Raw genomic sequence first — 25,118 nt, forward strand, 5'->3', positions numbered from 1 at the left:
GAAACGCCGTCAAGAGCAGAGGGCAGTGGTAGCCTTAGGGGATTTCAGGAGAACACCCTACTTCAGCATCTGCAGCAAACCGTCGTAGAGGTGGAACCTACTGCAGGGGAGGCCCGCACTTCGGCTGCTGCGACAGCCGTTGTAAGGGTAAGACTCCAGGCTGACTCTTGGTTGGGCAGTTGCTGGTCGTCCAGAGAAGATGTAATGGTGAGGTCTGCCATAGGTTCATCCTCGGCCGACAGAGGTGATGTCGAATAACTAGTAGACTGGATCTGGGGCAATGGGCTGCATTGAGCTCCAATGCCTTTTGGAGAATCTCCTGTTTCGGGCGTGGGCACTAGCTCGCCAATTGGCAAAGGTGCCAAAGGTTTCAAGTGGTTGGCTGTACGTCCAGCTGGACGGAGCAATGGCACTGCTCATGGCTGCCAAGTCGGCACTGGACAGAGAGTTGACGTCAGTCGTACTTGGGACGGGTACCGGAGGCTTGCAGTACCTATCAGCGTTGCCCGTGGTGATGGGAGACAGAGGCTCCTGTCTCTTGTGGAAGGCTAAGCCTTGTGCAAGTAATGGACAGTGGCTCCGCTGCTGGGTAGCTTGCTAGGTTTCACCTAGGCCAATTGGGGGAGTGGAGGTGCCACCCTATACGTTGCATGGTTTTGCTAGCGGGAGGAACTTGGTGGTTATGATCAATCTCCATCCTTGGTGCACGGGGGAGGGGGGGAGACTGTTGGTGGCCATAACTTCGGGGAGGAAGTAGGTCTTGAATGGCTAACCTTGCTTTGGAGTAGTTTGTCGTTATTGGGTTAGGACCCCTATTGGTTTTTAAAAGGAAAAGAGAGGGGGACTTCATGTCTTGCCCTAAGAGGAGTCATAACTTCCTGGAATGTAGCTTGGCAACTGCAATTGTACATACTTTCGAAAGGTTGAGGTTGTGTGACTCTCAATTGGACTGCTGGAAGGATCAACTTAAAGTGGTTGATACCTTCAATGGTAATAAGTTGACGCCTTGGTCAACGTTAGCCCCTTGGGGGATTCGACCTTCTCGGTATCAGGGAGATTTGAGCGCCAGAGTCGTTGAGGCCCTGACATGGCTTGGTGGATAATGACTTAGCTAGGGGTCCTATGGAAGCTGAATTCATAATGGCCATTGCAATGGTGGGAATATTGTAATTTGCGCACCTTCCGTAGTTTGCAGACATGTGACCCTTGCGGACCACAGTCCAGCAGAACTGATTCCAGAACTTCTTCGTGGCACTGGACGATAAGGCCGAGATGGCACCACAGGTTGTGAATCTGTGGAGTCACCATGAAACTTGCAGTGTGCTCTGGCACAGGTTGAAGAGTCCTCTCTGGCAGTGATTTGATGTGGGGAGGTTAATGAATCCTCCGTTGAATCACCCCTGGAAACAAGTCCGGTGTAACTGGTCGGCTCACTTCTGAAATGGAGGAGGTAGGCGGTTTAGTGGTTAAGAGGCTGGGATGATGCAGAAGAAACTTCTGGCTCTGACACTGGATCAGGGCCAGGCTTATTCATGACTGGAAATGATGTCAAGTGACATCTGAAGAACTGGCCTCTGAATCTAAAACTGAGGTTTGGCTATTTGGCATGCTGCAGGTTGCCCAGTGCATCTGGTAGTGGGAGCTGCGTCGAGGGAATACGGCTTTAGGAGATCTTGTCCACTACACCCAGGCGGCACAATGTGGTTTCCCTGGTTCTCCTGGTCCAATAAGGGCATTGCACCTTCAGAAGGACTGAAGGAACAGAATAGAGGTGACTGTCAATCCATTCAAACTGAATTTCTTCGTCCTTCTGGATTTTTGGCACCCCTAGGCAATGCCTTTCTTGAAATGAGGGAGACCTGGGCTTCGGCATCGGCTATGACGTGTACCCACCAATAGACTGTAGGAGACTGTTCATCAGGTAGGGCTACATGGTAGCTTGGGAGAAGTTCAACCTGGAAGCTCTCATCCCAAGGTAGGATCGACTTGGGCACTGGTCGCAATCCACAGCATGCCCACGCACACAACAGGTGGTGCAGAACCTCCGCAACCACCTCTTACCAGAAGTCCAGCTCATGGTCTGGGGCTTGGAAGCAGGGGAAGGCATTTCCTTAGGCTATGCAGTAGAGGGCTAGGATAAATTTGGAAATGATGGCCAGGAATAGTACTGGATGGAATGGAATGCCTACTTGGTAGCGTGGCACTCACCCAGAAATGGGTTCTGCAATGTGGTAATGTGCCTGAGAAGACGGGTGCTCTGTGGCACTTAGGGAAGTGTCCCATAAGTTAGTGGCACTTCTGGAATGGCACCTTCTAATGAGGTGAGAAAATCAAAAGGAGTGTGTTGTGTAAGTCACACTTAAGGGCATTCCTAACTTGGGGATCACAATAGAACGGGCAAACCTGTAGGTCCAATACAGGTGCACGGCACTTGTGGAGGCGTTCCTTGGCAGCACTATTAGAGTGCTGATGTACTGGCACTTATGGAGGCGTTCCTTGGTTGGGTGATCCGGGATAGCGGATACACTAATGAAATGGGCGTTCCGTAAGACGGGTACACGGTAAATAGCTACCTATATGTCTGTACAGGTGCAGCAGCACTTATGGAGGCGTTCCTTTGTTGGGCGTTCCGTAATGGCGGATATGCAATTGAGTGGCTACCTGTACATCCTGTACAGGTGCACGGCACTTATGGAGGCGTTTCTTTGACAGCACTTAAGACTGGTATTGAGGTACTTATGGAGGCGTTCCTTGATTGCACTGGTAGCGTGCTGTGTCCCATCAGATGACTCTAAATGCAGTTATACTCAAATATACTGAAATGAAATGGCACTCTGTTCGTGGCAGAGTGTAATGGTGGAGGAGAGAAAGTAAAAGGGGGAGTACTTCAGCAGCCAGTCGAGTGGACAGTGACACGAATTAGTGGCACGGTAAAATGGTAGGGCCGTCGTGCACAGTGGTGGCCAGTCCTAGACTGGAAGCTGCTTCCTTGTATGAAGTAATGAGGTTGTGTGGCACACTGTGAAGTTTGTGCTTGCTGTATACGCAAGTCTTTATAATAAAAATGGAGAAGACACTCAGGCAATGACAGGTTGTGGTAATTTGAAAATGCTCAGTCCTTGGCTGAAGTAAACTCGGTGAATTAAATAATGGTTGCAATACTGCAATGGACACAGGCGCATATCACGCTCAGTGTGAATGAACGACACAAGAGACTAAAGGTTAATGATGCATGCGTAATGGTAATAGACGTAGTACTCTTGGCTTTTGAATAATAGGTTCTCTCTCTCTCTCTCTCTGAGAACGTAAAATGATATATGACGAACTCCCTTGTATTTATTTGAACTAATAATTTTTTAGTTTTAATATGACGCAATTTGCGTTGAATGATTTCCTTACGTTAAAGTTTAATGGAAGAATAGCGTTTGAATAAGTTTTATGTAAACCGAACGCACTAACGATAAACGATTTTTACATTACTTGTAAATGGTTTGTGTTATATATGAGTGATTTACAATGACGTGTTACGTTAACATTCTTTTAAGTAATTTATTTTTAAGATTTATATTTACTTTACGTAAGTTTACTAGCTCCCTGTGACAAGTGAAATGACGGTAAGGATGTTGAAAAAATGTTAGCTAAACATTTGTAAATGGAAAAGGTTACGTTAAGTACGAAGTGAAATGAAACTTTCGCTCAGCGAGTGAGTGAGCGATGCTAAGTGAAAAGTGCAGTGAGCAAAGGAAACAATGTGTCCTTCAACACAGTGATCCTGTAAACGCGAGCGCGATTTACAACACGAAAATTCTAATTTCTTATCCAAGGCAAATTGCCATTAATTTTTTGGCAGAATGATAGATACTAGTATGGAGATGATATTATTTACGTTAAAACATCAAGATTTACGTTATTCAGCTTAAATCGGTGAGATAAGCTTTAGATGAATGAATGCTTGCCTTTGAACGTGAGTTTGGCTGGCAGGCCTGGGTACGCGCATGCAATAAACCCTGGCAAAGCACTTCCTAGTTTTAACTAGTACTTTCCGGCATCTATCTACCACACACTGGCTCGTGTCTGCGAGCAGGCTGATACAAGCTAACAGAGAATTCGCAGAGTAAATTATTTGCGTGACGCTAAAATTATGCTCTGGCGCTTTTGCTGTTACACAATAATCTCTCTTTAACTTAGAGAAACAAATTATTTACAAGAGAATGTTGAATGGCCTGAGGTAAAGGCACAGCATAGAACCACGTGTGGGCAGAGCGCTGTATAATGTCTGGATCGCTCCTATAAGGGAAAGCTGGCCAAAATCAGATAGTAATCAATGCTGGTTTCCAAAATTGATAGAAGGGAAGCGCTTGCGTGCGAGGAGACATGACACATGACTCAGCAAATCTGGAAAATGTGTTCCCAGATAACACAATATAAGATAAAGAATTCTTGCACAATTTTACAGTTACTCACTTTTATCTAAAACACTGGGGGAGGAACTCTAGTGTTTTAAAATAAAGAAATATTCAATGAAGACATTGTTTGGCTGGGACTATCACAAAAGGTTGGCATGCGGCCACGAGGCAAGGAAAGGAACAAAGGGATGTCATTTGAGAATTATGAGTTCGAATGGAAAATGTGGAATAGTTCACTTGACTCGGAGGAAAAGAACTGGCAATATGGACTGTGTCTCAAGACGTACCTGGATGCCTTATGTAAGTGGACCTTTGTAGAATATGGGGTCGGCTTTGTCCGAGGTCGGGGCCGCCAGGTAGCCCCTTTATAGGCCTATCTGCAGGCTGGCTTGGACATCTGTCCTAGGTCACGGACTGGAGTGGACTGAGGCCATCGTCGGGACGGTCGGGCACGATGCTTAGGTGTTGCGGGCAGCTTCTCCCCCGCTGTTGGCAGGCCATCCTGGCTACAGAGCATATCACCAGTGAGAGGTTCACAGGATAAAAAAAATCCTAAGAGTAAGCTAAGAAGTACCTAGCAAGCTACACACTTCCTTTTGGGATACATCCCTAAGGGCTTGCAAGAGTGTTTATTCCCCCCCAGCTACTACGGAAATTCTGATCTCTGGCTAATCTTGTAGCAATTGATTAATAAAAATAAATGCCTGGGTAGACGAGGGGATCAAAAAACGTAACCCAATAATAATATATATATATATATATATATATATATATATATATATATATATATATATATATATATTCTGAGATAAATCATTTTCATTTCTCTATGTGGAATACAATTGAATTACCATATATATATATATATATATATATATATATATATATATATATATATATATATATATATAATATATATATGGTAATTCAATTGTATTCCACATAGGGAAATGAAAATGATTAATCTCAGGAAATGGCCCAACAGTTCGTCCGCCAATGACCTCTTCTTGGAGCGTTTATTAAGGAAATGCAATTGATTATATATATATATATATATATATATATATATATATATATATATATATATATATGTGTGTGTGTGTGTATGTATATGTGTGTGTGTATGTATGATATACGCACACATTTGTGTATGCATGTATGTGGGTTTATGTATAGAATCTTTGTTTGTCTGCATGTGTAGAGAATTTACTTTTATGTTCGCTTTCTCCCAGCAAATCTCCACCATTATCGATGGCAACAGTCGTCCCCAATTCAGAGTCGAGTCGTTAAAACGAAAAAGTTGCTCAGCACAACAACGAAATATTAAGCTTTGTTAATTACGAGAAATATTGCTTCCAACATTTGCTTAATGAATATTCCTCTTGCTCACTGCGAATGTAGTCTTTTCCTCTTCTCCCGATGTTCCACTAAATACCTTTCGAAATTTGCTGCGGTAAATATATTGAATTTCCATGTAAATGCATTGTCTTCCCCTCGTGGGAGATATACTCATCAGTAAATTGTATATTTGGCGTTTATACCCAAACCCTTCTGACGAAGGCAAGACTTGAAGGACTTGGGTAGGCAAGAAGGGAAGCGACCCTGGGTGAGGTGAGCGTCGAAAGAAAGTGAATTAGGAGAAATGGACAGAGAAGGGAAATTATTATAACTAAGGATAATTGATTTGCAGTTATGAGTTATTATCAAGGGAGATCATTTGTTTACAGAAGAAATCACTTCACCTATGATAGAATTTTATATGTTATTCTTGATTTTTAGTTTGATCCTTCGTCCTTTTGTATTTAATTTTAATTTTTTTATTTTCGTTTAATATATTTTTTTAAATATTTTTCTATATTTTAATATAATTTTTACTTTTATATTTAATTGTATTTTTATTTTTGTCATTAATTTTGATTTTTAATTCAGTTTTCACTTTTATTCATTAATGTGATTAGCACTATTTTGTTTTTTATTTTTATCTATGAAAAAAAGCTGCTTTGAGAATAATAAACAAAAGGTGTGGTCAGGAACTAGACTTGAATTACGAGCGAAATAAAAGTCGCAGGTAATGACTCAGGAAAACTCTTAAGGAAAATGGAACTATTTGCCTCTTGAGAGAGAGAGAGAGAGAGAGAGAGGTGTCAGTGGTTATTATATGTCACTTCATTCATTCATTTTTTTTTTGTCTAAAACAATGTTTTAACTGTTGTTGAAAGACAGACACACACGCAAGCGCGCGCGCGCGCAAATGCAGAGAGAGAGAGATGAGACGTAGTTCAGATCATCATATGTCACCTCTAATTTATTCATTCGTTCATTCTTTTTTATATCTAAAAACAGTACTGTGTTTTTAACTGTTATTGAGAGAGAGATTGTTCTCAATGCTTATCATAACTTATTGCTGCTGATCCGTTTCTTTATACTTTTGACATCCAAAACAGCATATTGTAGCCTTTTACTTGCTGGAAATAGATTCTCTGTCTTTCCCTTTTATTTTGATCATTAGAGATATTATTCTTTCATTGTTATTTTCACGAAAAATCACGAACTTTTACCTTCTATGCAAAACTCCTCCTCTCAATCTTTGTTATTTGATGCTAATTAGCGAGATGTTCTTTATCGATGGCTTTTTCTAATTAAAAGATTTACAAACGTCTGGGCGAAGTTTGATGCTGTTTGTTTTGTTTATCAATTGGGGAAAACAGGTTTTGTATTTCCTGGAGTGTGTTGTGAATTCCTTCTTTATTTTTCCCCTTTTCGTCACAAAAACTTTTAATGCGGATTTGTCCTGCTTTGTGAGTTATTAGATATTCATTAGAGTTTTTTATTAGGACGAACCAGAATTTTTCTACTGATGCCATCCTATAAGAAACAACTGTCTATAGCTGTCAGTACTTTTCTATTAATGTCATTATTAAACTTTATGTGGACAAAGGTAAAACTATGAAATATAGGTAACTTTTCTTCCACTTTCATTGAATAATTAAAGACCCTAGATGAACAAATTTGCCAGAATGGAGGTAAAAAAAAGAAGCAATAACAGCCTTAAAAACTTTAGTAGATTGAAAATTAAAAGTGAAGACAAAGTAAACTAATATACCAGTAGTCACTTTAAAGGTAAGCAATGGTTTATGAAATTGTGATATATATAAACACAGAGATGGTCTGACTTACTCCCATTTTAACATTAAACCGGTCTCCCCTTTTCTCCTGAGGGATGACGGAACCCAAATCTATATCGGCGTCGCTTATTTTTCACTTCTTTTGCTCATAGATGCATAAATCAACATCAGAACTAATAGTTTTTCTCTCTCTCTCTTCTCTCTCTCATCTATCTGTTGCACACACACACACACACACAACACACACACACACACACACACATATATATATATATATATATATAAATATATATATATATATATATATAGATATATATATTATATATAATGTGCGTTCAGGTATATTCATAACAACTTTAGTTCCTGCAGAGCAGTTGTACCCTGTGACCGTAGATGAATCGCGTAATATTCGTTAATAACTCGTCTCAAATACATCAGGAAACAGCCCTTGGGGGAGGAGCTTAATACATTGTTGAATTACTCACCAAAGGTAATGAATTAAAACATTATTGTAGATTAAGCCGGACCTTATGCCAGGCACGGGTGCCTACGCCTGAAAGTGCCCTTAACATGATAATTGACAAAAGACATTATTGCTATGCATATTGTCGTGTGTTTCTGACTGATTTTAGTTCGCTCAATTTTTTTATTCTAGATAATTTTTAATTTGAGTTTCAAAAGATTTCGCCCATGTGATTATTGTTGATTAGAAAAGTATCACTATAAAAATAGTCTACATCAGCCTTAATAATTTTTCTAATATACTAGAATGTTTCTTTCCTATTTCTTACGAAAGTCAGCTTTCATTCATAGTGTTATTGAAAATCTTTGAATTGAAATCAGAGATTCATATAAATATACTTATATAGTCATCACTTTCAGTAATTAAATCCTCCCTTTTTGGGCCTTTCTGCTCCAATCAGGTGTGTAACAAAGACCAAAGAACAAATGCAGCAAGCCTTAGCACCCCTGCCATCAAACCATACCAAAAGGTGAGCAATATTTGTGAAAAGATTTTTCTCACGAAATGATTGACATTGAACGTCCAAACAGAAAATGTCTTCTTAGTTGACAAGTATCAGGAAAACGTCTCTGCTATTTTATTTATCAGCTAAGTAACAGAATGTGAACATGATGTAATCGAGACACTTGCTTATTTTGTAGATATTTTCATTAAGAAAATAATGTATCAGAATCTGACGTATCCAGCCGAGATTATATAGAGTAGTTACGAATATACGATGCATCTCGTCAGAAGCGGGATACAGTACGGGCAGTTAACAAGGTCTTCCTTGTAAACAAACTAAGTATTTAGATAATCAGTTCTTCCAGAATCCATGAATAACTGTCATGCTTTTAGTTTTCATGCATTCGCTTACTTCCCATGGGCAGGCACACGCGCGTGCGCGCAAAGGACAGAATTTTGTCAATAGTTTGCTCACACGAAAAGATGCATCGGAGTTTACTTGTGTGGTTTGGTCGTATGGAGAGAATGTAAGAAAAAGGAGTTGGTGAGGAGTGTTTTGCTAGAGTTGCTGGGACGAATAAGGAAGGATGAGTAAGCAGAGCCTTAAAAGAGAGCCATTTTTGACGAACAGATGGATGGACAGATAGATAATGACTTACATAACATTACCATGTTAATCTCCTCCCTCCCCCGTACTTCTTATTATTTTCCATTTCCTCGTTTCTTCTTCAGAGGCTTCAGCCCAGACCTAAAGAGATTAATTAAGGCAAATGCTTGTAAATGCAAAGACTAATGACCTATACGATACCTCATTCATTTGCTCTTGGAGAACAATGGCACTCCGTCAAGCGCGTTTTCCGCTTTTCCGTTCTTTTCTTACCCAGTCAGGGTTCTTTTCTCTCTCTCTCTCTCTCTCTCTCTCTCTCTCTCTCTTTTACTGCTGCTTCCTCTCCTATTCACTACTGAGTAATTAATGGGTTTTACTTGCCTCTCCAATGAAATCAACTTCGTCTTTTTATTTGCTTTTACTGTTTTTCTTTGAATAATGGCCGGTGAAGCAGACAGTGTTCAAACGGGTAACATTTTCTGGGTTTTTTCCGTTTGACGAGCACCTTATTATTGATTTGTTATTTTTCGTTGCATTGTTGCAAGGAGGCACGTGTTCTGACAAGGAAAAAATTGCATATGAGAGAGAGAGAGAGAGAGAGAGAGAGAGAGAGAGAGAGAGAGAGAGAGATGGTTCTGTTTGTCACTTTTTCTTCAAGTTGTATTTTAACTGATCTTTCACAATTTTCTGATCATTTACCTTCCAAGAGCAACCAGATTTGTTGAAAAGCAGCACCAATATGCAGTCAATGTGACTCGCTGTCGAACTTCCCAATTCCAGAGGTCCTTTAATCCTCAAACGTTGGACTTTGGGACAGTCTCCCGAGGATGTGGCGCAACTGGTACTTCAGAAGTTTCAAGCGAAGATACAATGTATTTTTACCCTAATACTTTCTCTTTGTATTTTGATACACTTATTGATTTATGTTTTCTTTCGTTAATAAATGAATATATCTTCTTTCTTTATCTTCCTTTACTTCCTAATGACACCGTATTCTTGGAAGTTTGAATACCAAACCCCTGTAGGCTTGTTCCATATGATTGGGTTTCCTCTTCTGAATATATTAATCATAAAAGTGTAATCTAAAAAATATAATTGTAATTTCTGTGTTTGAGCCAGTTGAAGTTTTCATTTCTCTGAAGACTCACATTAGTACACATAACGACGGCTCAGTAATAATTGCACTTTTAGAAAGAAGAAGGATGAAAAGAGTTTTGAAAATATGAAGGAGTCTGGAATTGCCTGGAAATAGTTTTCCAGTTTCATTACAGCGAAGCAGAGGCAACAAGTGTTTCATGTTTACAGGAAAGATTTCCTGATACTTCATCCATAATCCGGTGACACAAGAAAGAGAGAGAGAGAGAGAGAGAGAGAGCGATCCCACTTGAGCCTCGCCCAGGATTCTTCGAGGTATCCCTCTGTTGACCTTTGTAGGAGGTGCCCCAAAGCCTTCCATTTCGTCATCTTGCCTTAACCTAAATTAGAGTCCTTCTTGAGAAGCGGTCGAGTGCCACTTGAAGGAATGAGCAATACTGACTAGTGATTGTCCTTAAGAATCTGAAGAGAGTCGGTGCTGTCTTAATTTTAAACTGTTTCGGAAATAGAACTCATTGGGGATCTTTTTTGGTGAATTTCAGGTTTTTTTTTTCATGTTCCCTAGTACTGTGTATAGGTTATGAATATTTTTATTATGAATACTGTTTTACTGCTGCGAGTGCTATAATGATTGATAAAAATTATGCTAATATAGTTGCCTTTTAGTCCTTTATGTATAATATCTCACAATATAACGCACATTTCATGTGTATCATATTGAGAAATGAGTAATATTCTTTGCCTGCACGAAGCCCTTAAATTATATTTAGTGAAAATGAACAGAATTTCTCCGGCTACATATCAGAGGTAACTCAGCAATTACTATATATTTGGAGTTATCCGAAGCGCCTAGATTAATTGACTGTAAGACTACTTTCATCCTTCAACCGCCAGGCTTTGGGAATTCTCTTCCAGCTTCTGCTTATGTCCTGGGTTGTTGAGTCTAATACTTGTTTCGGGATTTAGGCATAACGGCTTTTTCGACTCTACTTTTTTTAATTTTATTGATTGTTTTTAGGGCTGAATAACATGCTTTGATTGATCCCTATTTGCCATATGCATTCACACTGAATGTATACTTTATTTTCAAATACTCCGGTAACAATACGTGTGAGTCTATTTTTGTGTCTGTTATACAGGCTACAAAACACAAACGTCATAAATCTGATCAAGAAGAGAGAGAGAGAGAGAGAGAGAGAGAGAGAGAGAGAGAGAGAGAGAGAGAGAGAGAGCGGCATGCTATCGAGGGCCAAAAATGTACTCGAGCGAGCACAGGCGGGAATATCTGGTTCCAATAATGTGAACTGATATTAGTATTGGGGTAATAATGATTCTCTCGCCTTATTTAATGATCTCGTTTAATCATCACATTTGCGATCTCATCTGCAGGTTCCATTACGGACAGCATTTGTCGATTGTTATTTCTAGAATCTCGTACCTGACTGTTTAAAAAAAAAGGAAATGTGCTAGATTAATTAAACTGAAATTGATAAATCCGAATATGTATGTGAATATTTATCAAATCAAAAATATGTAACGATAATAATTAGATTTCAAGTGTAAGACAGTAATGCACATAAAAATAAGTTAAACTGGAACTGAACAAGTTTCCAAATCATATATTAATTCAAAAACTTTATGTTTTTTATTTCTTGAGCCTTCGGGGGAAAAACTCATTCATGAGTTCGAAGTCTTTCGCCGGAAAATACAGGAAGAGATTCGTAGTCATTTGTACAAGGTGTATAAATAACCTCCGATGTAGATACACAAATATATAAACGCTCTCTAGGGAGTCGAGTACTGACTCAAGCTTGCTTATTATACCCAAAGAGTGGCAGTTTTTAACTCATTCCTGAGACTATTTTTTGTTTTCTCAGAATTCTACGACACAATGAACTGAGGGTATTTGTATTCTTTGGTCGACAAACTTGAGAGAGAGCTTAAACATAGCTACTGTGCTTAGTTGGAATTCTGTTTTTTTCTGTGAAACTATACACTAGTAGTAGCGTTTTCAGGACTTGTAAAATCATGTTAATAGTATTAAGTAATAATGACTTTTTTTTTAAAAATGGAAAACAAAAAGATTAAACAATACCGTTTTTCTTTTCAGTAATTCGTCTGCTTGTTTGTTACCAAAGCTTTCATAGCAAAAAGCTTCGGAGATTATTTGCTTATGCAACAAAATTAGCTATCATTGACAATACCAAAGAGTTTCTTACAGGTATATTTTTATATATTTAGTGTTTAGTGATAATGATATAATTTTTGTTAGTTTTTTCATCAATGAAGACGATGGAACTTTCGTGAAAATGACCAGCTGAAGAAGAACATAGCAGACGAATCCATTGCAGGAAACCGTACTTAGAAGAATCAAAGGTTCCACAACGAGGTAAAATCGTTACAGACAGAAATATACCTTTTTTTCAGCGTAATATCGCCACTTTAGTGCATTTCAGCTTCCATCTATCTTAGCTTCTTCAACTTTACTTGTTAATCATTTTGCATCAAAGGCCATGCAGTTGCGTGAGATCGAAAAGTGTCCACTCGTCATTTAATATTATAGTTCTTAACTAATTTGCCTTAGCAATCCGCCAAACTAGCCTTAATAGTTAATGGGGCATTATTTATTTCCTATTAATAATGCACATTAAAGAAAAATATTGACTCTGGAAATGAAAGTCATTCCCACTTAATTACCAAATTGCCAGATAAGTTCATTATTGTAATATGTAGAGCTTTTTTAAATTATCTTTTTTTCTAATTCCCCGTTGGTATATATTTTAATAAATGATTTTTTTATAAAATATTATTTCCAATTCAGAACAACAGGATTTAATTTCCTATGTTGCTATTCTAGTGATTCAGTGTTAACATTTAGTTTCGTTTCCCCTTTCGACTGATGTCTGCTTCTTCCTTACAAACACCACTTGACAAACGCTCCCAGTGTCTGATTTTTGAGTGAAATATTTTTTAAGACTAATATTCTGAATAATAGTTTTGATCCAGTCAACTGCCAAAAAATAGTCTATGCGTCTATTGTTTTTTAAGATTCCGTTGTGTTACTTTAACTTTCAGTCTCGCTTCGGTTTTGGAAATTCGTCTGGCTGTTAGTGTTACAAACAATCTGAACATAAACCCTTTGATATTTCGCTGTTTCAAGTAAAATATATTATTACCAGAGCTTAATTGCCACAAATAAAAATTTGTTTTAAATTTGTTCTTATAACTTCATACAATTTAAAAAATGGACATTTATAAATGTAAAACTAATAAAGTTTAGACATTAGCCTTTTAAGTAAAATCCTGACCAAGAGCAGTTGCTAGTTAATGTCAGTATTTTTATTTGTTTTAACAGTTTTTCTGAATCATAATGAGTTATCATTAAGAATCATAAATATAAGATCTTATTTTTTTATTAATTTATTATATTTCGTTGATAGAATTTCTCACATCTTTCGTAAAATCAAAGACTAAATCTACGGTTTGCACAAAATAGTTGCCAGTTACTCTATATATTTGTCTATTATTTATTAGTTACTTTTAGTGTCAACAGATGTCCATAGTGGCGTCGCCCCTAATTGACAACTGTATGATAGCAAGCCTAAAATTAGATACAAAGATGATATGAGACCGATAACTAGATTAAATAACTATATTATACATACCATAATGTTTTATTTATTTTAATTTGTTAAGTAATACCGCTGAAATGGAACATTCAGTAGGTACAAAGCAAGTCCATCCTTCAGCGAAGATTCCCTCTCGGTTGGACGTTTTCTTTCTTAGTCTTGTTTTCCCTGTGGAATGTCGTCTGCTTCTCCCTGCTAGGCAACAAAGTCTCGCCAAGAAGGGTTGGTATTCACCTGACATACTGACCAGACCCATGTTGCTGACTTTGGAACTCAAACACTACTTCGGTTCATTTCAGTATCTTATTTTATTTAATAACCGTTCGAACGCTACTTTACTGAAATTTATATATTTTGAAAGTTAAGCATTCGCTCTTTCCGTTTCAGCATTTCGTCTGCTTTGGTTGTGTTACCAAAACATTCGTAGCAGAAATCGTCGGAGGTGACTCATTACCTCAGCAAACCAGGGTATAATTGGCAGTTCCATTATTATTTCAAGAAATGTGTCACTGAATTATTTCTTATCTATAAAGCCATAAATTTTTGTTGGGTTTTTGACAAATAAATACGATAGTAATTATGTCAAAACTATCACCAGCGAGACAGAGCAAACGAATTTTTTTTGCAAGGAAACGGCACCAAAATAAAGAATTGACATCGAGAAAAAATCGATAGAGATATAAATGCACCTTTTTCCAGTAGTATATTTTATCTTTAATCTATCATAGCTTCAATTATCTGCAAATTGAATTGCCTCAAGAAATTCCAAGTCACGTAGTTTCAAAAGTTTATTCTCATAATTTTTATGCACAGCTCCATTAGTAAATTTCCAGAGAAATGCGCGAACCAGCCTTCATAGTGGAAGAGTCTTTATTTATCTCCTAATTAATGATGTATATTTAACAGAGAGAAATGCCGTATAGAACTCTCTAAGTCATAGGCAATACTGACGTTTTTGAAGTGAATTACCGCTTGATATAACTGATCAATATTTGACGTAAGCTTCTAAAGTAGTACCTTAGTTTCGGACTCAATTATGTATTTCTAGAATGAATGAAATTCTTTTGTGAAAATATAATTGCCCACGCAATCCAATGTGATTTCATTTTCTGTGAGTATTTTAATGGTCCTGTACTCTCATTATAGTTCAGTCTCCCTTTTTATAGTGGGTCTCTGCGTCTTCCTTTACAAACACGACTTGACAAAAGCTCCCAAAATATCCCATTTTTCAGCGAAGTCTGACTTTTTAAGTCCTAAATATTCTGGAATAATAATTTTTATCAAATCAGTCGCCAAAGTAAAGTCCATTCGACTATATTTTCGTATTACGTGTGTGTTACTTCCAGTTACCAAACACTGCCAACATAAATCCGTAGGGTTCCAAAATTTTCAGTTAAGAATACAGTTTCCTATATTCAATTTCGGTGAATAGGAATGGGTTTTAATTAAAATTTTTTTATAAACTTCTTATCTTTGTTAGCCGATTACGTTTATAAATGCAAACCTCCAAAAGTTTAGACAATATTGCCTTTTTTTTTGTTCTGTAAAAACTTACCGACAATAGTTGCCAGTTGCTGTTTATAATTTTTTATTCATTTTAAGTGTTTTCCCACGAGGTGATAATAAATCTTACTTTTTAGAATGCAGGAAAGTAGGAGTTAATTTTGAGCCATAGTTTATATTACTCTTCATAAAATTTTCTCATTCCTTTCGTAAAGTCAAACGGTAATTATCCGATGTAAACAAAAATTTTGCCAGTTGCTCTCTCTCTCTCTCTCTCTCTCTCTCTCTCTCTCTCTCTCTCCTCCATATATATATATATATATAATATATATAAACATCGATATACAAATTTCCTTTAATATCTAATTCACTCTACCTCGGAATTAATTATATTTTCATATATGCTTAACCGAAGAGGAATTTTTATTAGGCGTTCCTGGCTTTGTATGGTGTCCTGGGTTCGCGTCCGGGTGCCGACAATTCTACTATTGCCTAATAAAATTCCCCTCCGGTTAAGCATATATGAAAATATATTAATTCCGAGGTAGAGTGAATTAGATATTAAGGATATTTGTAGCTCGATGTATGTATATGAACACCGGTAATGTGATATGACTTATATAATGGCTACGTGCTGTCATAAGCACTACAACACCTACCACCGAGGTCGAGGTGGGGTTAATGCTGGCTCCAAATCAGCGAATACCTAGGTGCGAAAGGTACTTGAGGGTGAGAGACGGCATTAACTTATAGCCTCTGGCGGTGGTGGAGTGGGTAAAATAGCTTCACTGACGTTCCTGGATTTGTATGGTGTCCTGAGTTCACGCCCGGGCGCCAACAATTCTATTATCGCCTAATAAAAAATTCCCCCTTCGGTTAAGCATGTATGAAATATATTATATATTAGATTAAATAGAATATATATATAATGTATATATATAAGTATGGTATATATATATACATATTATATAATATAATATATCTATAGAATATATATGTTACATAAAAAGAGGGATGTATTAAGACAAAGTTTCAGACACCGTTGTAATGTGATGTGCTGTGACGTTTCTTAGAATGTAGAGTCATCGATTTAGCTTCTCCTTGGAGACAGTGCTCCAGGTGACAAGCTTAGGAATGCTGATGTATCTTTTTGGGTGCGTGATGTCCTGTCGCTATGGGCGCTTGATACAGAGGTTGCCTTTTGAACTGGTTCTAGGCAGTAAACCTGGGGTGTGAACAATGTTGGTGTAAGTGTTGGGAGTGAGAGGAAATGGATGTTATTGCCAGTGCTTAGACGCACGACCATTGCCACCTTTTGACAAGTACGAGATTAAGAATCTCAGGTTAAATATATTATATATATTATATATATATATATATATATATATATATATATATATGTGTGTGTGGTGTGTGTGTGTGTTGTGTGTGTGTGTGTGTGTGTGTATACATTATATATATATATATATATATATATATATATGTTATGCATATATTGTGATCTTTATTTCTGAGTCACTTGAAGTTTCATCAGATGTCCATAGTGACATCGTTCCATATTGATGATAGGGTAACAAGCTTAAAATTCAGTGGAAAAATATTACGAAACTACTAAAGAGATTGCATAATAATATATTTATGTTTACGAATATATGTTTACAATTTGATATCGCAGAAATGTAACATTTTTATCGCACTAATTCTAGACCATCGTTTACATAACGATTTTCGTTAGTTATGGTGTTATCTTTCTAGTGGAGTTGAATATTTGACATGTTCATGTTAAGAATAATCTTTAATTATTTGATAAGGTTGAGATGGAACAGTTTGTAGATATAACTAATCCATCTTTTTTATGGGATGACTGCCGTGTCTTTGGTGTTGTTTTTCCCTTTTAGTCTCGTTTCCCTTTTAGGATTTCGTCTGCTTTTCCCGACGAGAGAGAGAGAGCAAGTCTACTAAGATTTCTGCAGTTATAGACAAAGTTCAACTTTGTATTTGTCAAATATCTACGTAACGTTTTTCGTGATCCAGAGTCACTGCATTGTTTATTAAATGATGTTTTGTTATATTTTTTCTGTTATTTCATCTGTCCAAACGGTGGGGTTTTCAGTTAGTGTCTTGTTCTATGGAGCTGTACCCTTTATCTAAGACCTAAGTCATAACGTAGAAAATTAATTATGCCATATCACCAACGATATCTCTGAAATATTCTTATGACATGAAATCTTTCAAAACTGTCTTTAAAATATATATTAAAGTGAACGGAGTATGGTTTGAAATACTGTTCACATCTGTCAGGATAGTGTTGGAACTTGAGTCACGTGACTTGACCTGGCTCTGGCTGTGTTCTTCCCTCATCAGCAGCCATCTTAAACTTAGTTTGCTCTGGTTATTCATCGTCATTATACCGAAAGTGAGTTTCGTTACTTATTCATTTTTACGTATGTTATGTAGATTAAGGTGATATATCAATGTAACCTGCCAATAAGTGCCTTAAGCACTTACAAGTGTAGTAGAGACTGTCGAGGTGCTGGCTCCCTATGTAGGAAACCTACCCGGTCCTGAAGTGTTCAAGTGGCCTCTTGACGATTGGTCATATTGTTAAAGTCCTACGCTGAGGTAAGGCGTCTTTAATCTGGCTGGTCAGTGAAACTTTTAGGTAGCCTAGTCTGTGCGCCTGTAGGCTAAGGTTCAGCAGTCAAAGTCGTAGAGATGAATCTATTCCAGTTAGGTTAAGCCACCCTAATGACCCTAGGAACTTAAATTGTGACACAAGTTCTTTGTTTATTCTGTGGGGATGAAGACCTTAAATTAGGTAATAATGAGTCGGTGCATTCCTCTGCAGTCTGGCACATTTGGTCGTCCTGTAAAAGTGCTGGCAATATTCAGTGCCCAAAGAGGTGCACGGAATTTAACAGAACCAAAGATGCATTTTGGCGATGGAGGGTGGGGACAAAGAGTCTTTCTTTGGCTTTAGAGAAAACCAGTCATGCACGATAAAGCCATAGTACTATAAGTAGTACTAGTATGAATTCACATTGTAGGCTTTTGTAAGGTTTACTGCATCAGGATACGGTGTAGATCTCGGCCAAGGTCTATAGAGTACCTTCTATAGGCCTTGGGTCTCGGCAATGCACCTTGTTCGCCCGTTTAGGCTGGCGATTTCAGATTTTCCTCGTCTAAGTATTCAGTTGTTTCTGTTTTCTATTCTTTTCTTAGTTCCATTTATTTATTTGGCCAATGGTTATATTTATTTAATTGCCCAAAACTATGCAAGTTATTTATATATATATATCAAAAGGGTCAAAGAACAGCTTACATATTGTCTCGGCCTAAACACCACAGCTACAGCCAATGGGAGGTGATGTTTGTGCTGCACTTTGTGGGTGAAAGTAGCTGGGTGAACACAGTTGAAAATTTAGTTATTGACCTTTTTTGTGTGATAATTTTAAGTGATGAGAGGTAATAGCCAATACAATTTTTTTTCAGAGACCAGTGGACACCTAATAAAATGGTTTTGTTTTAGTCTGAAACAAGTTAGGGCCGATCGATGGAAGAATTTTTATGCGATTCCGCTTATGGAAATGACATAACAATTTGATGGCAAGAAATCTTGAAATTGGATGGTTGCGATATTCCATTGTACCAATAAAGGCAGAGAAAAGGTCTAAAAGCTTTATAGATTACTTGATTTTTCTTGTGAATAGGTAGGGTCAGTGACGTTTCTTTGGAGTGGGTCATTGGATCCCATTTGGTAGGCCATTGAAATATTGTAGACTAATACCTGGTCGCTGACATGGGGCATTTTGACAGAAACATGTAATTAACTGTAAAGGCCCTATTGCTTTTTATTTTTTATTTTTTTTTAAAGTACCTTGTATGATTATTTTCCATTCGTACGCATTGAGGCAAACGCGCTGATATTCATAGAGACTGAGTTTAAATAAAACTTGCGTTTGCTTATGACCATTTCAAACGAATTTTCACTCTTCAAAGTTGTACCCACGCCCACCACTTAGGTGTTATATACGAGTTGGACATTATACATTATAAAAACCGACATAGTAATACAGTACGCATATTTACGTAAAGAAATTCTCTCTCTCTCTCTCTCTCTCTCTCTCTCTCTCTCTCTCTCTCTCTCTCTCTCTCTCTCTCCCCTTCCTTCCTTCCTTCCTTCCTTCCAACCTTCCTTCCTTCCTTCCAACCTTCCTTCCTTCCAACCTTCCTTCCTTCCTTCCTTTTTAACTGATTATCTGCATTCTGAATCTTGCCAATTGATTTGCTTCGTTATTTTGCCTAATGTTACGTTCGGTAGGGTGTAGGGTATCTTTTATGGTGTTACTTAAATATTACCAGCAAGGTCACATGCGACGGAACTTGGGTAATACCTCAAGTGGGAAAGAGTAGGTCGGGAGTGTCGCCTTTCGATGTATTTTTAACCAGACGAACAGGTGGGGGTTCTCATAGGAGGCGTTGTGTAAATCCATGTCATTTATTTCCAGAATATATACAGGCATTTTCTGACTTGGAGACAAGATCATCTTTATTATATCTAAACGCTGGAATTATTCCAGATGACACTTACTTATTTCTGAGGCTGCATACTAAGCTTTCATATATTTTTAACTTTTGGGGTTTGGTAATTATGAATACTTAAGAATCCTTACCATTTTCAATCTGGATAAAGCTCTGCGCTTTTACCTGTTTTCGGAGGTTTTAATGCTGTTTTGAAACTGACTTTGTCCGATTTATGTCCTCAGTATCAAGCTTTATGTTTTTTAAAGAAGGAATCCAATATTGTTATTTGAATTGAGTGGTTTTTTTATGTTAAGATAGTGAGGAAGGCTTATAATTGGTAGATTTATGTAACAAGTCCTTTAAAAAGGTCACAATTATGGGAATAATTAGTTGATAGATTATTATACAAATTTTACCTAATTTTAGACTAATGTATTTTCTTAATTTATTAACTTAAATTAGTTTTCCTGATTTGAATTTCACTAATTATCTGACCAGACCGTCTTTGAGGTTAATTTCATAAGCAAATGTGTTTTACACAGTTTCAGCGTTTGAGCTTAAATGAGCAAATATTTATAACTAAGGTACACAGAGAACGTTTATAATATTATTATTATTTTTTTATTTTATTTATTTTTTTTTTTTTTTTTTTGCTCTATCAGTGTCCTCCAATTCGACTGGGTGGTATTTATAGTGTGGGGTTCCGGGTTGCATCCTGTCCTCCTTAAGTGTCCATCACTTTTCTAACTATGTGCGCCGTTTCTAGGATCACACTCTTCTGCATGAGTCCTGGAGCTACTTCAGCCTCTAGTTTTTCTAGATTCCCTTTCAGGGATCTTGGGAATAGTGCCTAGTGCTCCATAGATTATGGTACGATTTCCACTGGCATATCCCATATCCTTCTTATTTCTATTTTCAGATCTTAATATTTATCAATTTTTTCCGTCTCTTTCTCTTCACTCTGGTGTCCCATGGTATTGCGACATCAATGAGTGATTCTTTCTTCTTGACTTTGTCAATCAACGTCACGTCTGGTCTATTTGCACATATCACCCTATCCGTTCTGATACCATAGTCCCAGAGGATCTTTGCCTGATCGTTTTCTATCACTCCCTCAGGTTGGTGCTCGTACCACTTATTACTGCAAGGTAGCTGATGTTTCTTGCACAGGCTCCAGTGGAGGGCTTTTGCCACTGAATCATGCCTCTTTTTGTACTGGTTCTGTGCAAGTGCCGGGCATTCGCTTGCTATGTGGTTTATGGTTTCATTTTTCGATTGCACTTCGTACATATGGGGAGAGATGTTATTTCCGTCTATCGTTCTTTGAACATATCTGGTTCTTAGGGCCTGATCTTGTGCCGCTGTTATCATTCCTTCAGTTTCCTTCTTTAGCTCTCCCCTCTGTAGCTATTCCCATGTGTCATCGCTGGCTAGTTCTTTAGTCTGTCTCATGTACTTGTCCGTGCATTGGCTTGTTGTGCCAGTCCTCTGTTTTGTCTGTCATTCTCCTGTCTCTGTATATTTCTGGGTCTTCGTCTAATTTTATTAGTCCTTCTTCCCATGCACTCTTTAGCCACTCGTCTTCACTGGTTTTCATATTGCCCCCAGTTGCTCTGTTTTCCTCGATGTTTTGACACAGTCCTCTATACTTAGTAGTACTCTCCCTACTTCCTTTCGTATTATGATAGTCTGTCCGTATTTGCTCTTGGGTGTAGTGCTTTGTGTATTGTCATATGTTTCCTGGTTTTCTGATCTATGCTGCGGAGTTCTGCCTTCGTCCATTCCACTATTCCTGCGCTGCATCTGATTACTGGCACTGCCCATGTGTTTTATATCTTTTATCATATTTCCGGCGTTGAGTTTTGACTTGAGTATCGCTTTGAGTCTCTGCATATATCCTTTCCTGATCGTGTCCTTCATCTTGGTGTTTTATATCCCCTCCTTCCATTATTCCCATGTTTTTGTATCCAGTCTCATCTATGTGTTTGATGTTGCTCCCATCTGGTAGCTTTATCCCTTCAGTTTCTCGTTACTTTGCCTTTTTGGTATGTTGACTAAGGCGCATTTTTCTATTCCAAACTCCATCCTGATGTCCCCAGATACAATTCTTACAGTCTGGATTAGGGTATCTATTTCCTTGATGCTCTTACCATACAGCTTGATGTTGTCCATGAACATCGGATGGTTGATTCTGTTGCCTCTTTTCTTGAGTTGGTACCCGGCATCCATCTTCTGTAGTACTCTTGTCATGGGAATCATGGCTACTACGAAGAGTCATGGGGAGGACAGTGAGTTCGCCCTGGAAGATCCCTCTCCTGATATTAACCTCTGCTAGTCTTATTCCAGAGCTTGTAAGTATTGTATTCCAGTTGCGCATTGTATTTTTTTGAGGAAGCTGATGGTGTTTTCCCTCTGCCCCATATATTTTCAGGCATTCTATTAGCCATGTGTGTGGTATCATGTCGAAGGCTTTCTTATAGTCTATCCATGCCATGCTTGTTGGATGGATGTTTGTCTCCTCTAGGTAATTGTATAGCCTTTCACTAATTTTTCTCGGTTCACCCTCATGTGAGTTCTCGAACTGCCTTTTATTTATTATTATTATTATTATTATTATATTATTATTATTATTATTATTATTATTATTATTATTATTATTATTGTTGTTGTTATTATTATTATAGAATGATGACGGTCTCATTTGGATAGTTATATCCCTAATTATGACGATATTAATATAAACGATATTAATATCGTTATATTAGTATCGCTGCCAGATTAGAAGATATAATATAGAGGTGCACATATTTTATTCAGTCAAACTGATTAAGAGGTAGAGAAGCCATTGATTAGATCTACGAATATTACCATTTCAGTGTCACCTTCCCTTTTTTAAGAAGTTTGGATGAAAATCCAAATGTAAAGCCTACGAGAGAGAGAGAGAGAGAGAGAGAGAGAGAGAGAGAGAGAGTTGCCATCTACAGTAAGTAGCTAGACCTACAGTATCTGTACGTAGCCGAGTGACAAACAGTAGTTTTATAAAACAATGTTGTTGCGGGATGAAGCAGGTTTTATGTATGTGGGGTTTGTTTAATTGGTCCTTTAGTTCTTATAAAAGTTTTTGTTTTCATTTGTCTTATCCTTATTTGTAGGACGTAGGGCCAGACCATGACGTAATTTTTGGGTCGTTGACCAATCAGGACGCTCTCGACCGTGCTGTTTCTGACCCAGAAGAATGGCTGTAACGCAACAACCGCCGTATCTCAATGGAGAAAAACTCCATGGTGGTTCGTATTTAAAGTGGAAGTGACCGAATGGGTACAGCAGAGACTTTATATATATCGACGCCATCAGCAGGGCTGTCCATCTGGCTAGAAAAAAGAAAATATTTAAGATAAAGAAAGTGGCCACGAAAGTCATATCAACTGGAGCGGTCAGGCGCCACGTCAGAGGTAAGGTGCATTAGTTTCAGCCTTGGATGTATAGGCCCACCAGTATTCTGTACAAGCGTACCACAATGATATAACTGCAACGACGGGTGCATAATTGTCGATGTTCCCCGTTGCTTGGCAAGACAACTTAAATTTCATAAAATCATAAACCTGTTCGATGTCAGTATGTGGACCCTAGACCTAATACCAACACATGTCATAATAAATGTAGCTCGTAAATTTGTCATGAACGGAGGGTAATTTGACAATGAATTGCGGGTAAACAGCATTCTCTGATCGGCAAACAGCCCAACATTTTTGTCATTGAATGAAATGGCATCCGAATCCTGAGTGTTCGTTCGTATTAGCTCGCTCTATCTCTCTCCCTCTCTCTCGCAGCCTTATTAAATGGTGCTGTTAAACTTGAATCTGCACCTTTTCCACAATTTATAATAATAACCAGATGCTGTGTTAAGATTATGATCAATATAGGTTTAAATGTTATAGCTGTATAAATGGATGATGTAGCCCATAGAGTCAAACTTTATCCCTTATTGATTAGTCAGCCTTTTTGTGTGTTTCATAGGCCTTCCTTTCATTCATTTAGGAGATAATTGTGCTCGTTCCCTTAGAAAATCAGTATGCCACCATAGATTTGATTTAATTAATTATCCTCATAGTTGCTGGGTGACCGGTGTGGCTGGCAGCCAGTGGGTTCATGGCTAAAACTAGAAGTGGTGGATCAGTACTGTGACAAAAGGTATTTCATCGCATGTAATAAGGATGGTAGGGCCTCGGGCTACTCCTCACTCCGTAATGACTGAAATTCTTTTTATGATCGTTTTATTTTTATTTTTGATTTAATAAGGTATTTGTTGTATTTCCCGAATAAAAACTGGCCAGCTTCTGTCATGTCAAATTAACACTTACGTGCCTGGTTGGAATGTTCTGAGTTTTTAAGATTTCATTTGGATATGAACAAAAAATTAACCAAGTTGCAGATGCAAGATTTCTGAATGTTTCCAGTCATGTATATTGTTTTTTCTCCTAAGAATTTTCTTCTCATTTGCAGGTTCTTTAGAATAATCCAAATACGCTCCTTCAGAAGATATTTCAAGACTTACCACAGTTACGTGTCTGATTTCTACGCAAAATCTGATTGGATGTCATTGTTTAGCAAGAACCACATTACGGGTGAGTTTACAAAATGAGTTAGCTTTGCCCAAACTATCGCCTTTCCAGGATTGTTTATATCTTTTGATATTTTGTCAGCCTAGTCTCCTCTAGCACAAGTTCTGAACTTCTGACACATTAGTTCAAGAAGAGTGTCCCAGTCAGTAGTGGTGGTTCTCAGTGAGGCATAAATTGATTGTCTTTACTGGAACTATTTATTTTCTGTAAGTTTAAATACAAGCAGTGTCGCCTGGTTAGTGGCTCCTGCATGTGGAAGTCTGGCTTTGGTACATAACAAAGGATTTTGTCCCCTTAAATGTCACTGGAGCATGTGGTTCCTTGTCTGTACGCATCGTTGTAGATTTCACAATGTGCTATTTGTCCCGGACAGGTAAGGTTTGTTGCAAAGTCTAGTCTGGAGTAATTGGAGTTCATATGGGCTAGTTCCAGTCTGCTGTTCATGACTTCATTGAGCTTTTAGAATGAAATCCATTTGCAGTTAGTGTTATAGAAGTCTGAGTGAAATATCAGATTTTCAGATATGATTATTATTTCAGGTTTCTGTAGGTCACAAAGCATGTACATTTGCTTGCATGACTTCTTAGAAGCGCTTTCTCTTCTCTGAAAATTCACTTGGATTTTTATAGATCACAATAGG

The 25,118-nt window shown here is 37.9% G+C and overlaps 1 long non-coding RNA gene across 1 annotated transcript in view; it reads left to right on the plus strand.

The window, feature by feature from the left end:
• LOC135214155 (uncharacterized) overlaps window positions 1–24,481 on the plus strand; it is a 64,108-nt gene extending 39,627 nt beyond the window's left edge. The window contains exon 3 of the long non-coding RNA XR_010314304.1: window positions 24,360–24,481. This is a non-coding gene — a long non-coding RNA (uncharacterized LOC135214155). The remainder of the gene's footprint in view (window positions 1–24,359) is intronic.
• The last annotated feature ends 637 nt before the right edge of the window (window positions 24,482–25,118 follow it).

The sequence above is a fragment of the Macrobrachium nipponense genome, chromosome 45, assembly GCF_015104395.2.
Source record: "Macrobrachium nipponense isolate FS-2020 chromosome 45, ASM1510439v2, whole genome shotgun sequence".
In the NCBI taxonomy this organism is placed as follows: domain Eukaryota; kingdom Metazoa; phylum Arthropoda; class Malacostraca; order Decapoda; family Palaemonidae; genus Macrobrachium; species Macrobrachium nipponense.